Genomic DNA, 15,049 nt, shown 5'->3' with positions numbered 1-15,049 from the left:
GACAGAAACCATCCTTGAAAAAAGTCCCATCCACTAGGGGGAGCTCTACTTGCTTTGGCTTCAGAGAGTCTGGCCGATTCAAATCATGGCGCCGTGTTTGCTACATCAGAGGTTAGATTCTACAGTGTAACCGTATGGGGCGGATGTGCTATGTTGAAATAAATGTCTTATTTTCACCATTAACAGGCCTATAAATGTTATTGCCAACGTCTGTCAATATGTAAAAGGTCCTCACTTAAATATACTTTAAATATAATCAATGATCCTGTAAAATGTTTTGTAGCCTAATCACCTCATCAGTCATGGAGCTGAGTTTACCTTCTCCTCAGTCTCCGTGTTCATCCATCACCGTTAAAAGGTTGAAATTACTCAGAAAAATCATAAATACTTTAGTATTATCATGATAGCATTAGCATGCTAGCTAAAATAACTTAGTAGTTACTGAGGTTAGGTTACATGTCAGTTAAATGTGTCTATCTACATGGACATAAATTACATGAACACATGGGTTTCACAGTATATATGAAACTAGCTGCTATTTTTCTAAGCCTTTAGTCTAGATAACTAGCTAGCATGAGGCTAGGTTAACTTCAAACTTCATTCATTTGTAAAGCGGTCTTGGGCGTTTTTGAGATCAAAGTTCACATTAGTGATGGTAAGACTTTATTTTTCCTATATAAAATCTTAACAAAGTTCAAAGAGATATTTACATCACATAATAGGGAGAAATCAGTTGATATCACGTTCGTCCTTTTAATCTTCTGCTCCACAACTTTCTCAGTTTTTGTTCGCTTTGTGTTTTCCTGATCCTGTCGAGCTGTAAATTGAGCACTGTGGCATATTTTAACTTCCAATCCAATTTTATTCTCTGTTATTGCCACTTCTCTGTGGGTGAACATTGGTTATATGCATCTAACATGGCGCCCATGAAACATGAACCAATCAGCTCAGACGGTCCATTACCTAGTTGGACAGACTCTCTCTAATATACGTCTCTGTTTGGCTTCACTTTATAGGAGCTGTTCCACTGAACATCTCTATACAGACTGGTTAGCTGGAAATGTGAGGATTTTAAAAAAAAAAATGTTGTTTTATGTTAACAGCTGCAAACACCAACACTTGTATAACTACTTGTGATGTAAAACACCAGCAGTTATAGATGCTAGCTTAAAAACTGTGTATGTATGAGGGTAATGTGATTATTCATCGTGCTGCATTCAGACAAAAGAGAAGGTGGAGCTGAAGTCCTGCATAAAGGAGAGTCATAACAGGTCTAAAGGTAACAAAGTCACCTGACCATGGGGGTCTTCTCCAGTCTGGATCCCTCTTCATCCAACTGGCACCATCATGGAAAGACCGAGAGCGCTCAGTTACACAAAGAAGGGAAATGAACAGATTGACTTGAATGCATATAACCCGATTTAGGGGTATCATAATCGCAGTGAATGGATTACACAATGGCTTGACTGGGCAATAACTGTAACGAGACACCTTTGTGAGGTGCTCCTTGTTACAGTGAGTGCTCTTATCAAACCAAATTGGATTCGGTGGAACATCTGCTTCCTCTTTTTCAACGGGAACGGGCTCATCTGTACAAGCGTTAACTGTGTTACTGCAGCTCGGGGCCCAGTTCTGAGCTGACCTTTAGGAGGCCCAGGTTAAATGCTGGAACTTTGTGGAAGTTCCCTCTTTTTCAGATATGAAGAATATGTTCTGAGTCAACTTCTCAGTGTGAGCAAAACAACCATATTTCTGTCTCTTGTCTTTGTTTTAACTTCACTCAATAGGAAAAGAGGATGGCACTCACACTGGTGTCAGTGTTTGAGTTAAGGTGAGACGACTGTTGTTTGCTCATGTCAGTCAGTTCCAATCAAACCGCAATCACTACCACACTTTACAATTTATGACTGACGTCTCCATTGTCACGCAGTCTCCTTACGCTCTCAAGTAGTTTTCATTGTTATTGGTGGAGTGGAGTGGAGTCTTAAGTGACTTTTATTCTGAAGTAGCCACAGGAAATACTTTGAGACAGTATGTTCTCAAGGTTTAAAGGGAGTATTAAGACCAAAAACAAAAGCCCCTGTGAGCAGTGGAGATCCTAGGTTTTTTGGCCGCACTTCAATTCACTTCAATTTGATTCAATTCAATTCACAACTACTTGACAATGACATAAAAAATCATTTAAAATCAACATAATAGCCGTCATTCATCAAGTTCATACAGTCTGAATGTTCTATTTTTCTACCGTTTTTAAAACTGAAAAATATTTACACACATCTTCAGCTCTTTTTGTAATGAATCCCACAGTTTGACACCACACCTTGAAATGCACATCTGTTTTAAAGTAGTCCTTAAGGCAAACTGATGTGTCATGGTTCTGTGTTTTATTTCGTGATCATGGTTTTGAGTTTCCTGTTCCATTTTGTTTGTAGTTTCGTAGTTTCTGGTTTCTCGTGCCTCCTTGTATTTCTGTCTTGATGTCTGTTCGTATCATGTTTTGTATTTCCCGTTTTATTTTCTTAAGTACTTGATATCCTGTCGTGTTTCCTTGTGTGTGTTGATTGCTCATTGGTCTCACCTGTGTTGATTATCCTCATGCATCTCACCTGTCTCTTGTGCCCTCTTGTGTATATATAACCCTGCCTTTCCCTTTGTTCCTTGTCGTGCCATTTAATGTTACATCCATGTTTCCATGCCATGTCATGATTCCTTTTGTATTTTTGGTTTTCCTGCCTTGTGCAGCGCCTTTTGTTGAACTCTGCGCCTCCTCAGTCCTGCATTTGGGTCCTCACTACCTCTACCTAAACCTGACATGATGTTTAAAATGAAATTTCCCTGTACTGTCCTGATCTTCTGCAAACCATCTGGTAATACTTTGCTTTATACGTACTATGGGCAATTTAACAGAGCATAACAACAGAATGTGCACAATTACACGTTCAGATTAAATGAAAACACATAATAGTCATTTAAAACTTTAAGAGTGTTTGTATTAAAAGTGCATTTAGCTTTCTGTGTTCATGATTAAGAAGCTGAATTGAGGAGCTGGACAGCCTCGGGATACAAATGCTGTCCTCCTGCTCCGACTCCTGAGGGAAGACACTCAAACTCAGGACACAGATGGTGGGAACTGTCCTGTAAAACCCTGCGTGCTGTTGATGTGACAGTATGAACAGGTTGCTCCACGGTTTTAGGGCAGAACTTCACCGTGTTTAATAGATGGTTTCTGTTACTGTAACGGAATTAAACCAACATGTAAAGGAGAAGGTTGTCACATTTTCATTGAAAGCATAACAGAATGTTGTGAGAATGTTCTTGCTGACTCTGATCTGTCTCTGACGATTTAAAATCTCCTCATGTGTTGGATAAAAACCTGAGCACAGTTCTCAAGTACTTGTCCCCCTCAATAATTTCAACTGGCTTCTCAGCACTGAATGATGGCGGTGACGACCTCTGCTAACTGGCTGCAGGGCTGAGCCGTGATGTTGTCTGTGGCCAGAGAGCGGGGGCAAGAGGACTGTGTCATCAGCAAATTTCAGAAGACGACAATGTGGCTGGACGGATTTACAGTCATCTGTGTGAAGGAGGTGGAGGTGAGGAGCTGGTGGAGGTGATGAGGATGTCAGACAGGATGTTGTCCATCGGGTCTCTCTGCAACCTGTTTGTGAGAAAGTCTGTAATCATTGAGGGCTGAGGTGAAAGTCTGTGATGAGCTCCTCGGATCAGCCACAACATTAAAACCACTGACAGGAGACTTTTTTTGGTGATTCCCAGAGTATAAACAAAATGTGAGCAGATGACAGGGGAGGAAAAAAAAACAAGCAGATAATATAACATGGTTTGTTCTCTAAATCTTACTTTAATTTGATTTATATTCACTGTTGACATGTCACCAGAGTTATGTAAAATATCATATACACACTTTATTGTTAAAACAGGTTTAAATGCATTAAAAACTCAAACATTGCAGTTGAACTATACAAAACCAAACAGTTCACTTCACATATTTATTTACTATTACTATTTATTTTGTCTGTGTCAAGAATAAACTTGTTTCAGGTGTCATATCTTTAAACTATAACTGGGCACTGCTTTGTGAGCTATGTTTCCTCCACATCTCCAGCAGCCAACTAACACCAAGACCAACAGTTCTTCATACTTTTGCATCCTTTCACGCAACAGCCCTGTTGTTGACCCACACAAACTGGAGCTAATGACCCAAAATGCACTGCAGCTTTGCGAGTGTGACGTCACCTGACAAAGACCAATTCATTGTTCTGTTGGGAAACTTTTGGACCTGGCATTCATTGGTGTGGATGTTACTTAGACATGTACCACATAGCAATGACACTCCTTGATGACATGAAGAACAGCACTAGGTGTTGACCTGGCCTCCAAATTCACCAGATCCCAAACTGATCAAGTATCTTTAAAAACTGGTAAAATAGTGTAGGTAGAGACTTATGGAGCATTGGCGTGGCAGTCATTGCAAAATATGCCACACTTGCATAACTACTTGTGATGTAAACTTATGAAGTTGCTTATGTGGCCACGTGCAAAATGTGCTTTCCCATTTTCTCATATATATTTTTTCCCACAGGGGCCACAAATAATTTCTTGGTTTTCCTGTCCTGTCAGTGAGCTGCTGGATGAGTTTAACTCCTCGTCAAATCGTGAGGAAATCTATTTTCATCAATGCAACATGTTCAGTTTTACTGTAAACAAACCAATTATTCTCCAGTTATGTTTCCGGTTTTATGTTTTATATTTTACGTAGTGGTATTCAAACCACATACTGTACGCTTCAATAAAAGTAAATGCAACAATGGCAACTCAACCAGGATTTATCAAGTAAAACATGCAAATATATGCAGAGAAATAAAAAAAAAACTAAAAAAGATCATCTTAACCATCATAAATTACGCATGCACACATTATTGGAAAACAAGCCATGCTTTTACAGTAGAATGCATGTTAGAAATAAGCAGTAAAGACACTTCCTCCTTCTCCTTGTGTTTTTTTTTTTTTTTAAATAATGCATGTTCAGACCGCACCATTTTCTCAGGTGGCATACTGTTGGCATTATAAACTGTAATTACGGGCAGGGAAGGAAAAACCAAGATATGAAATCATGGCACCTCCCCAACCAGACAGGGCAGGGCCTCATTATGTGACAGCGAATGCAAAATTTCCAACGGAGACTGAGGCAGCAGAAGAAGAATGAGCTGGTGCCGTGAACGCAGAGGCCTGAAAACAGAGGGTACCTCTGTCAAAGGTGTCAAAGTTCACGGGCAGAGCATGAATGAATGCACCCCCCGCTGCCTTGCTTCCGTCTTGTTTTTCCTGACATGTTTCACCATCTCTCCTTCTCTCCCTTTCCTTCTGTATTATGGAATATCACTGTGGGGCAGAAATCCCCTCATTGACGTCTGCAGGGCTGCATAATGAGAATAAATGAGCTGGAAGTAAATATGCAGGCTATGCGCTGCTTTGCCGCGCTATACGAGAGACAGCCCATAGGCTTTCATCAGAAATTAAGATGGATTGTGTTGCCAAAAGCCTGTAACAATGCTTCGCAGTGTGTTATTTATCTAAAGCGAAATTCAAAGGCCCTTTCAAAGGGTTTAACTCGTTCATTCATTCCAATTTGGAACATTTTGTTTATGAGCTGGTATTCTTCTTGTCGCTGGTATTTATTTTAAGAGCATAAGATGATAACGGTCAAGTACTTTAAATTGAATTTGCACTGTCATTTGCACACTTACAAACACAAACATGTGTTTTTTTTTTTCATCCCAGTGGGTGGAGGGTGGAGGGTGGAGGGTGTTGAATATTGTGTAGCAGTGGTGGTCCACCAAGTCCTTCAGCCGCTCCTCCCCCAGCCCCTCGCAGCTCTGTTGGTGGCTTCATTATATTTTATACAGGCTGCACAATCCAATTTAAGTCCTCACCACCAGAGAGCAGTTTCTCCCACAGACGGCAAAGCAAAGGAAAAAATATACAGTAAATGTAAATAAAGAGGGGCTTCACTGAAGATATTTATGAGTATCATCAGGTCTCATTCCAATAGAGGAGTATATAGTGACTTTAGATGTAAAATAAACCCGTGGCTTTTTGCCCCCTGCAAATGACAAATGAGCAACACAGCACTGAAACTCACACATGTAAACAAACAGCACGTTGACAGGGTGGGTTTAAGTTAAAGTGTCAGACGTTTTACCACCATGTGTGCTCAGAACTGCAACACGCACCTCCTCAAATAAATAAATAATATATAAATGAAATAATATATCACAAATATACTTCTGTACTCAATATTTTTAGTCAAACACACACAAAGACAGACAAAAGAATTTTTGCTTTGCCATCTCTTGGTTTACAAAGGTTAATTCTGGACATTTTTGTTGTTACTCTCTTTTTCCTGAAAAGCTTTTTAATGTGTCAAGGTTTAAACCACTGATGTGATGATGGCCGATGTATCAGCCTCTTCCCTGTCCTGTCCTGACTGACTGGGACACTTAAATAGTAAGGAGCCATTGTTAATTTGAAGTTATTGATAAGGCGCACACACACAAGTAGTGAACTGATGAGGTTGCATGAATTCAAGAAGGTGTAACATCATGATCACCTTCCTGATTAGTGTCTTCTCTCCTGTTCCTGGTTCATCAAACTCACCTGGTTCCCATCTACTCATAAAGCCTCCGTAAAGGACCTGGACTGTGTCTGAAACCATTCGCTCACTCCCTAACCGAAGGTTTCACATTTCTGCACTGAAACTCTAAAATGTGTCTCACGCTGGGTATAAACACACAGAAACACAGCTATTTACTTTTAGAGCTGTGAAAATGTTCAGGTTTCTTAACCTCATTGCATTCGGCATTTTTTTTTTTTTTAACGTGTCACATTCAGCTCTGCTACATGTGCTCATGATGTTAACTCTATCTCTGTTTTTTGAGCACTTCCTATTTTCTTTTGAACGCCACTAAACTCTGTTGTTTCAGATGTCTTCCCTTCACTCTTGTGGTTGCTGCCGCTGATTATTAGCCCCGCCCTGATGGATGCGTCTCACCTGTGTCTCGTTGTTCCGCCTGTATTTAGCCTCTGTGTTCTCTTTCCGCTTTGTCAGTTCGTCTTTGTTCTGTCACAGAAGCTCACCAGCTTGTTTTATGTGCCCTGTTTTCTTTCTTTTATCCTCTGCCTGTTTCAACAAGTAAAGATTTTCTAACCACCCTCTGTGCGTTGGGTCATGCAGCTGAGTCCCCCTCTACCAGTTCCTTGTTGGAAAGAACTGAAAACTGAGGGTGCAGGTTGTAATGTAGTTCCCCCAAATTGGACAAACGAAAGACTGAAAAATCATTGTCTGCTCTGATAAATCTGCTTTCAGAGCTCGGTGAAAACCCATCTGACCTTGTACTGTGTAATGGTTCAGGCTTTTGTTAAGACATAGTGTAGCCTGCGCTGGTGTGAGTTATGTGTACTTGAGCGCTCATCTGTCTGTCTCCTTCTGTAACAAATGACATTCAAACACAAGTTGATATTTTTTTGTTTTTTGTCAGTCAGGCTCATTTGTTTTTATCTCTGAACCTCCTCAGTTAACCTTTCCTCAACGTCTTCCATCTTTATAAATCCAAAACAATCAATGTGAAAATGAGAATGGAGAAGCAGCTGGAAGAACTAAAGCAGAAACACGTTACTACCAAGTGGACCAATCACACATGGAGCTTCATTTCTGAGGAGGTGTGCGTCATGGTGATGGGGTCTAGACTGACACCGTATCTATGGCATCAAAATGATGCATTAATACAAACTAAATACATTAAATACCACAGCCTACCAAATGCCCAGATCTCAGTCCAAACGAGCACCTTTGGGAACCAGAGATTTGATCGTGGATGAAGGCGGTTAGGAAGCGAAAAGTGATACTATCAAAGTGTACCTGGGTCAATATATAACTGAGGGACTTTTGTAGTCCATGCAATAAATCTTGCATCCATTTTTATTTTAAGTAAAAAACAAAAACTGATGTGTTTTACGTTCATTATGATCATGTCTTTATAAAATCCAGAAATTATATATTATGGAAGTAATCACTTATTAACAAAAAATGACCAGATATCACTAAAATGCCAAGTAAATAAATAACAACCACCTTCTAATTACCTAAACAATAATACAATGAGCTCACTGATAATTAGTTTTAATTGTTCTATTCTATTTGTTGAGATAATCATGACAGATATTTCTAATTTGGCAATATATCTAATTTTATATGGAAAATAACAAGAAATCACATTCAGCTAAGTTACACATTGAAACACATTCCACCTCTAAAGGAAGTGTGTTAAATTCAGATCACATGACCTGCTACAAGGTTTGTTCTTCCTCCTCTTTCGTAGTTATTAAATATAAAGTAGTGTGTGAGTCAAGTGTGGGTTTAAATGAAACTTCACTTTCAATGTACTCAGTTGTATATAGTAAATAGTATTGAGAAGAATCTTTCCGTAAAAATGCCATGTGGTGATTGGTTAAAGGCGGCCATGTTGATTTTAGCCAAAATGTGATCAACTATGATTCCTGTCAACTATGTTAAACTCAAAAAAAATAGAGTGGCCGGTGAATGTATTTGCTCCTCACTTGCAGAACTGAAATCAATGAAGTGTTAGCACATGTTGGCATAAAGACTAGAAACAGAGGGAATAGCCCTGCACAAGTATAAAAATGCCACATTTAATGCTCACTAAGTAACGTACAGACAGGACAAGTTTTGTTTTATATTTTTTTAAGGGTGAACTATGGCTATGGAGAGCTAGTAGCTGAATGCGCAGTGCAGTTGCCAGGTTTCATATTATATGCTGTATCTGTCAATGCTCTGCTGCAGCCAGAGAAGCTGCACAATAAAACCATGTCAGTTTACATCCGTCTTGACAACACGACTAGTTTTCTTTAGTTATTTTTATTAATCACATTCGAGCTCTTTAAGTTTAATGTCCCTTATTTCCGGGCTGTATGCTAAGTTAGTCCTGGCTGCAATCTCACTTCTGCAAGTGCTGAACTCTTGTCTTTACGGAGATGTTTCAGTTAACGCATTGCAGAGGTTTGGTATGTGCCCTTGCAAATACTACGTGTTTTGTCTATTCATGCACCATTTTAAATAAAATAGTACTTCTGCACACATAAAAACCTTCCTGCAAGAACAAGCTGTATGACTGGTGAAGGCTCCGGGAAAGTTTCTTTTTTATTTCTTCATTTATTGTGCGCTGAAGACTATATTGCAGAGACGCGTCAAGGCAGCCGACACAGAGGAATCTCCGGTTTAGCACGCATCATCGAGGGCGGCTGTGATGTATCGTACGAAGCCTCCGTGCTCAGGCTCAATCCACCTGCAACAAAGAAATGAGACTAAAGCAGGAGCCTCTCCCATTTTTCGACTATAACAATGTGTTAACAACATCTGTAGCTTCCCCGTGGCTCCTCGTAGCCCCCTCGCAGCCTCGCACAGGAAGCGCCGGAGGCACAGCCGTGGCTTTCGCTTCGTAATTAATACCAACAGCAGGTTGAGAGAGGGCGTTTCCCTGTGGCAGATTGCTCCACGCGTAGGCGTCCTCCCCAGAGACCACGCCTTACTCCGCTAGTTGAGCTCCATCACGCCGCGCGCCTTCGTGGAATCATTTGCTCTTTATGAAAGAGACAAGGAGCATCCTCTCCACCCAATAAAGGCTGGGAGATACCGTGGTGTCTGTCTGGATGAGGGTGTGGAAGGAGGGGAGGGGGGTTCACAGAATAAAAGCTGTTTCCATAGCAATCCAAATATTGCTGCTATGAAATTTGAGCTGCGACGGGAGACTGGTGCCAATGGCCGTCAATCATTCGACAAGGGAGGAAATGGGGAATAAGATTTCCCTCGCTCTCCTGTAGCAACAGAACCGCTGGGCCACTTGATAGAGATGGAGCGTTATCATTAGATTTGAGCACGTGTTGGTTTTTATGAGCGTGCACGAGCATGGCTGTGTGTTGCAGCTTTTAGAGCTTTAACAGGATCCAGATCTGTTATCACGTCCATTATCATTTTATTGCAGAAAATCAAGGACAGATGAGCCCTTAACGTGAACATTACATTACACAAAGCAAGCAGATGCATGGGATCTCACATGTGGAGCAGAGCGAATGCAGCTGACTGTGTTGTGCAATGTGAACTAATGTAGCAAAAAAAAAAAAAAAAGATGGGCCAGAGTTGCTGCTCTTGTCTTGTGAAAGCATTTACCATGAGATAATTAAATTTCTCTGTGGCTGGATGCGACACAATGACTGTGTGATCATGCAAATAATTGCCTTTCCGCTAGTGCTTGGACAGATAGGTCGACAGGCGAGGCCGTATCAGATCCCCGGGAAAAACAAGCTGGAGCCCGCATTTACAAGCACAGACTGTCATTTTGTGGTTTTTATTAGTTCATTATCATGTGGACGGTTCCTGTGCATAAACACTGCCGGCCCCGACGGTGAAGATATCATTCAGTAGGAAAACATCGCTGACCCCGGCTCTGGCCCTGCAGGCAGCGCGAATATTTGGAGATGAGAATCGAAAAGGTGTGAAGCGCTCGGTGATGCACTCTCTCAGGGGAGGCGCATAAGAAGCTAATAGAATCGGGCCCACGGGATAACAGGGGTGTTATTTTGTCTGTTTCAATTAAATGTATTGGGGAGCCATCAGAGGGGGGCAAACCGCATGTCTGGTCATGGGGCAAGCGGTGTCCACAGGGGAGCGAGGAAGGGGTGGGGGGGCGGTGGGATAATAACCAGCAGAGTGGCTTTAAATGAGCCAACCAACAAATCAATGACTTTAGATCCACAGCACATCTAATCAAGTCTCGAGCCCTGGGGTGAGTTAAAAAGAAACAATGGAAATCGATGGGAATAATCCCTCAAATGTGCTTCATTGTCTTCACGCTTTCCCTTTATTATCTGAGGCATTAATGAGCATTCACACAATCTTTTATTTTGTTCCATAATAATAATAATAATGATAGCAATGATGAAAACAGCATGTTGGCATAAATGCACATTAATCCACTTCACATTTGCCCAAGCATTCCCTCTCTTAATCTGGAGCAGCCTCCTGTGTTGCACGAGACTCAAGAGATTTACATCAGATGCTGCACACCGCGCGACTCGATGATCTCCGTGTTGTCGTGACATTTTAAAGCTCGACAAGTGACATTTTCAGCTAACGGTGAACTTAATTTAGCAGAAGAAAGACTCCACGTCGAGGTTTCTCCACCCTTTTTTTTTCCCCCGAACTGAATTCTTAATAGTGTCAAGGTCATGAAAATGTGATGACATTATTACATATATAGTACACTACTGAAATGACTGTTCATTCTATTTACCTGGTGATGTGTGAGGAACATTAACTACACAGAGGAGGAGATTTCTGTAAAATTTTTATATTCGTTCTTGGCTTTTCTAACGCCTTTGAGGCCCCATTTCGCACCATTTCTTATGTGTCCAGTTAGCAAGTGTATATTTTTAATTGTTTTGTAGCACAGGTGCAGTCATGCCCTGGCACTGACACCTGTAACCAACATCCAGAGCACAGGTCTTCAATAGGAGGTTTGTGATTCCTAGGGGGTCTGCAGAGGTACTCCAGGGTGGTCGCAAAATCTTTGGTTGATTGGACATTTTTTATATATAGCAGGTAAAATAAGTATTGAACACATGTGTTGCTCAGGTGTGATGTTGGGCCATTCTTCCACACAAACAGTCTTTAATTCTTGAAGGTTCCATGGGCCTCTTCCATGAACTCTGGTTTTTAGTTCTTTCTGTAGATTTTCCATTGGATTCCAGTCAGGTGGTTGGCTGGGCCGTTTTAGCAGCTTTATTTACTCTCTATGAAGCCAGTTGAGAGTTTCCTTGGTTCTGTGTTTGGGATCATTGTCTTTCTGAAATGTCCACCCTTGTTTCATCTTCATAATTCTGGAAGATGGTAGCAGATTTTTATCAAGAATGTCTCAGTACATTTTTTGATTCAACCATATGAAGTTTGCCAGGACCGTAGGCAGAAAAACAGCCCCACACCATGATGTTCCCACCTCCAAACGTCCCTGTGGGTGTGGTGTTTTTGGGGTGATGTGCAGTGCATTTTATATTTTGGTACATATTGGTGGATTTATTCTAATATTGATCTAATATTTATATTAATGTTACTATGTGAAATAATCCCGATGTCCACACATGAGGACATAAGTTTTTCTAAAAATGATTCCCTTTTTAAAGATGTTGCTTGGTTTTTGTGCGTCTTAGATTCTACTCATCCAAAATAAAGAGAAATGAAGAAATTGAAAATAGATCCCAAACAAAAGCTCAGGTCTGAGGAGGTGAAGGTTTTATAAAGGTGTCCAGGCTCTTTGTCAGAAGGTTTATTTTTCAGATTAAATGTGAATACTGTGAGACTTTTTAAGCTTTATCCTAATGCAGGTCAGGGCACATCGTGGTCCTGTGGTGTGACGGTTGGTTCTATAGTGTCTGAATCCATTGATCCCTGTTTGAATCTTAATCAGCAGGAGCCAGTGGAGCGGCGATAAACGAAGCAACTTTTAGACACTGAGGTCACTGGGTCACACCCTCCATGTCCACGGCTGAGGTGCCTTGAACGCGCCCAAACGCCTCCCCCCCTCCCACACACACACTGCTGCTCTCTCAGGGTAACCGTCCATGTCAGCCCATCACATAGGATTTTATTTCATATTTGATATTTCCTGTGATTTTTATACACCGATCAGCCATAACATTATGACTACAGAAAGGAGAATTGAATAACATTTAAACCATCTTGTGACAATTCAGTGTTCTGCTGGGAAACTTTTGGACCTGGCATTCATTCATGTGGATGTTAGACATGTAGCCCCCACCTGGACCAGACAGATAGCAGTGACAGTCCTTGGTGGTCCCCCCACTAATGGACACCCACAAAAGGCCCATGTCCAGTCTCTGATGAGTTACAACTGCTTTGGAGGCACAAGGGAGACCTACACAATATTAGGAAGCTGGTCATAATGTTATGCCTGGTCGTTTGATATGTTAATTGTCGTTGAGTTTTAAAGATTGTGAATGAAATCTAATAAGTGGGAACTATAAATGTACAATTTCTAAAACTGATTTCCTAATTAGAGGAGTGAAATTTGATCAACTTCAGCAAAAGATAAATTGCAAGTGAAAATGGAATCCAGTGTTGTTAGAGTCTGACTCATAATATCCAATAATTAAAATCTGAATACAATGACTTTTGATTATTCTCCCCCGTATGAGAGTATGATGCTAAATTCATGGAGCTTCTCTTTAATATAAAAATGATAAATTAGCGTCATTGTGTATGAAATCTCCCACACCCCCAGTGGCTTGTCTGATGACGCTACACAGTGTCTAGACGTGCGGGCTGAGAAACTTCAAGTTTGCGTCTGTGTGTGAAAAAGAATACCTCTCGTTAAAATACAAGTTTACAACGATGTCACGACCCATCGCGTGCAGAGGGAGTGAGGGGTACGTTAGAAGCGCCCCAACGAAGCTCAACCAAAACCAAATCAAGACTTTGTTTGGAGGAGCCGGTGTCTGCGCCGTGTTCTCGTGCAAATTACAGCGTGTGGCCGATTTCCTGTGTCCCTGCAGCAGGATGCGACGTCCTGGATCTTGTTACCCGTCTGATCTGGACACACAGTCTGATCTATTGAAGGAGGGGGCAGTGGGTGGGGGGGATTCACAGGCCGAGTCGGCACAGGGAGGCCGGCAGCAGAGTTTCGGGGCTGGTTTATGTCACTCTGACAGAGAACAGAGAGGGCCATGTTGGTGTCAGCAGGGAGCCAGACACTCTGACAAGCCCATCTCCTCCTCCTCCTCCTCCTCCTCCAGCCACTATAGTGTCTCATTTGTGGCCTTTACCTCACAGGCTCCTTCTTTCACAATCCCACCTTTATACATCTGAGTCATTAACGCTCATGTTCCTCACAGATATAATCTGTGTAATCACGTGTTGCCCTGATTAAACTCCATTATTCCTCTAATAACATTAGCAGCTAAGAGCTAGGAATGGGTTGAAATGTTATCATTAATGTATTTTTCAGGAAAAAAAAAAAGAAAGCAGGACCAGAGTGAATGAAGGCTTTAAAAAAAAAAAAAAACTTGGTCTCTATTTTCCTACCATGAAAAGAGATGGCTGGTTTTGTTGCCATGGCGATATAGGCTACGTGGAATGCAGGAAGTCAATTAGTAATCTGGCTGCATCTCATTAAACGTTGTCTGGCAGCGGTGAGTGGCTGGAGTTGGGATTTATTTTTACCAGGGAGAATTACTCCTCTGAGCATTCATGGGCGTCTCACCCCGTCGCCGCCCGCTTCAACAGGCAGCGGTCAGTTAACAATCCGTGCATCTGTGACCCGTCACCGGCGTCAAGGTTGACGACTCGGGGCGCTATTTAAACGCCCTAATGCGGCTATTGTGCATCTCAAATGAGGTATAATCTGGAAGGACCACATGTGTTTGTCCACGGCTCCCTGCTCTGGAGCCAAAGGTGCCGCTGGAGGCCGGGGGACGGTCGCAAAAAGGGGCCTGCTGATAAATCTGCCCCCGCGTCCACCGAAGACCCACACCCACACTTTCAGAGATGTGCACGAGCCTCTAAAAGTACTTGCTTGTTTTTTCCCGTCTCGCAGCTCTATTGTGTCTCAGAGGATCAAGGGTGGAGCATGAGCAACGCTGAACCCGCCCCCAGATGCACCGGAGACCGGCTCCTCATATCGCAGTGAATTCAAAGCAGCATCGCAGCAGCACTAATGAAAAGCGATATGAATTCATCACAGGCAGCTCACAGCTCATCATCTGCACGTGGTATATCAGAGCACACATCGGGTCACGAGTAGCTGAGTAAAATGCTAATGCATCCTCGGCCCATTATCACCGCCTTGACCAGTTTTATTGTACGACCTGATGCATCCACCAGCACCAGTCCATCCATCCATCTATTCATCCATTCATCCATTCATTGGTTCATTTACATGCTCCC

This window comes from Mugil cephalus, chromosome 4 (assembly GCF_022458985.1).
Source record: "Mugil cephalus isolate CIBA_MC_2020 chromosome 4, CIBA_Mcephalus_1.1, whole genome shotgun sequence".
In the NCBI taxonomy this organism is placed as follows: domain Eukaryota; kingdom Metazoa; phylum Chordata; class Actinopteri; order Mugiliformes; family Mugilidae; genus Mugil; species Mugil cephalus.
The sequence above is the reverse complement of the archived record's forward strand: the minus strand, read 5'-3'. Positions refer to the sequence as shown.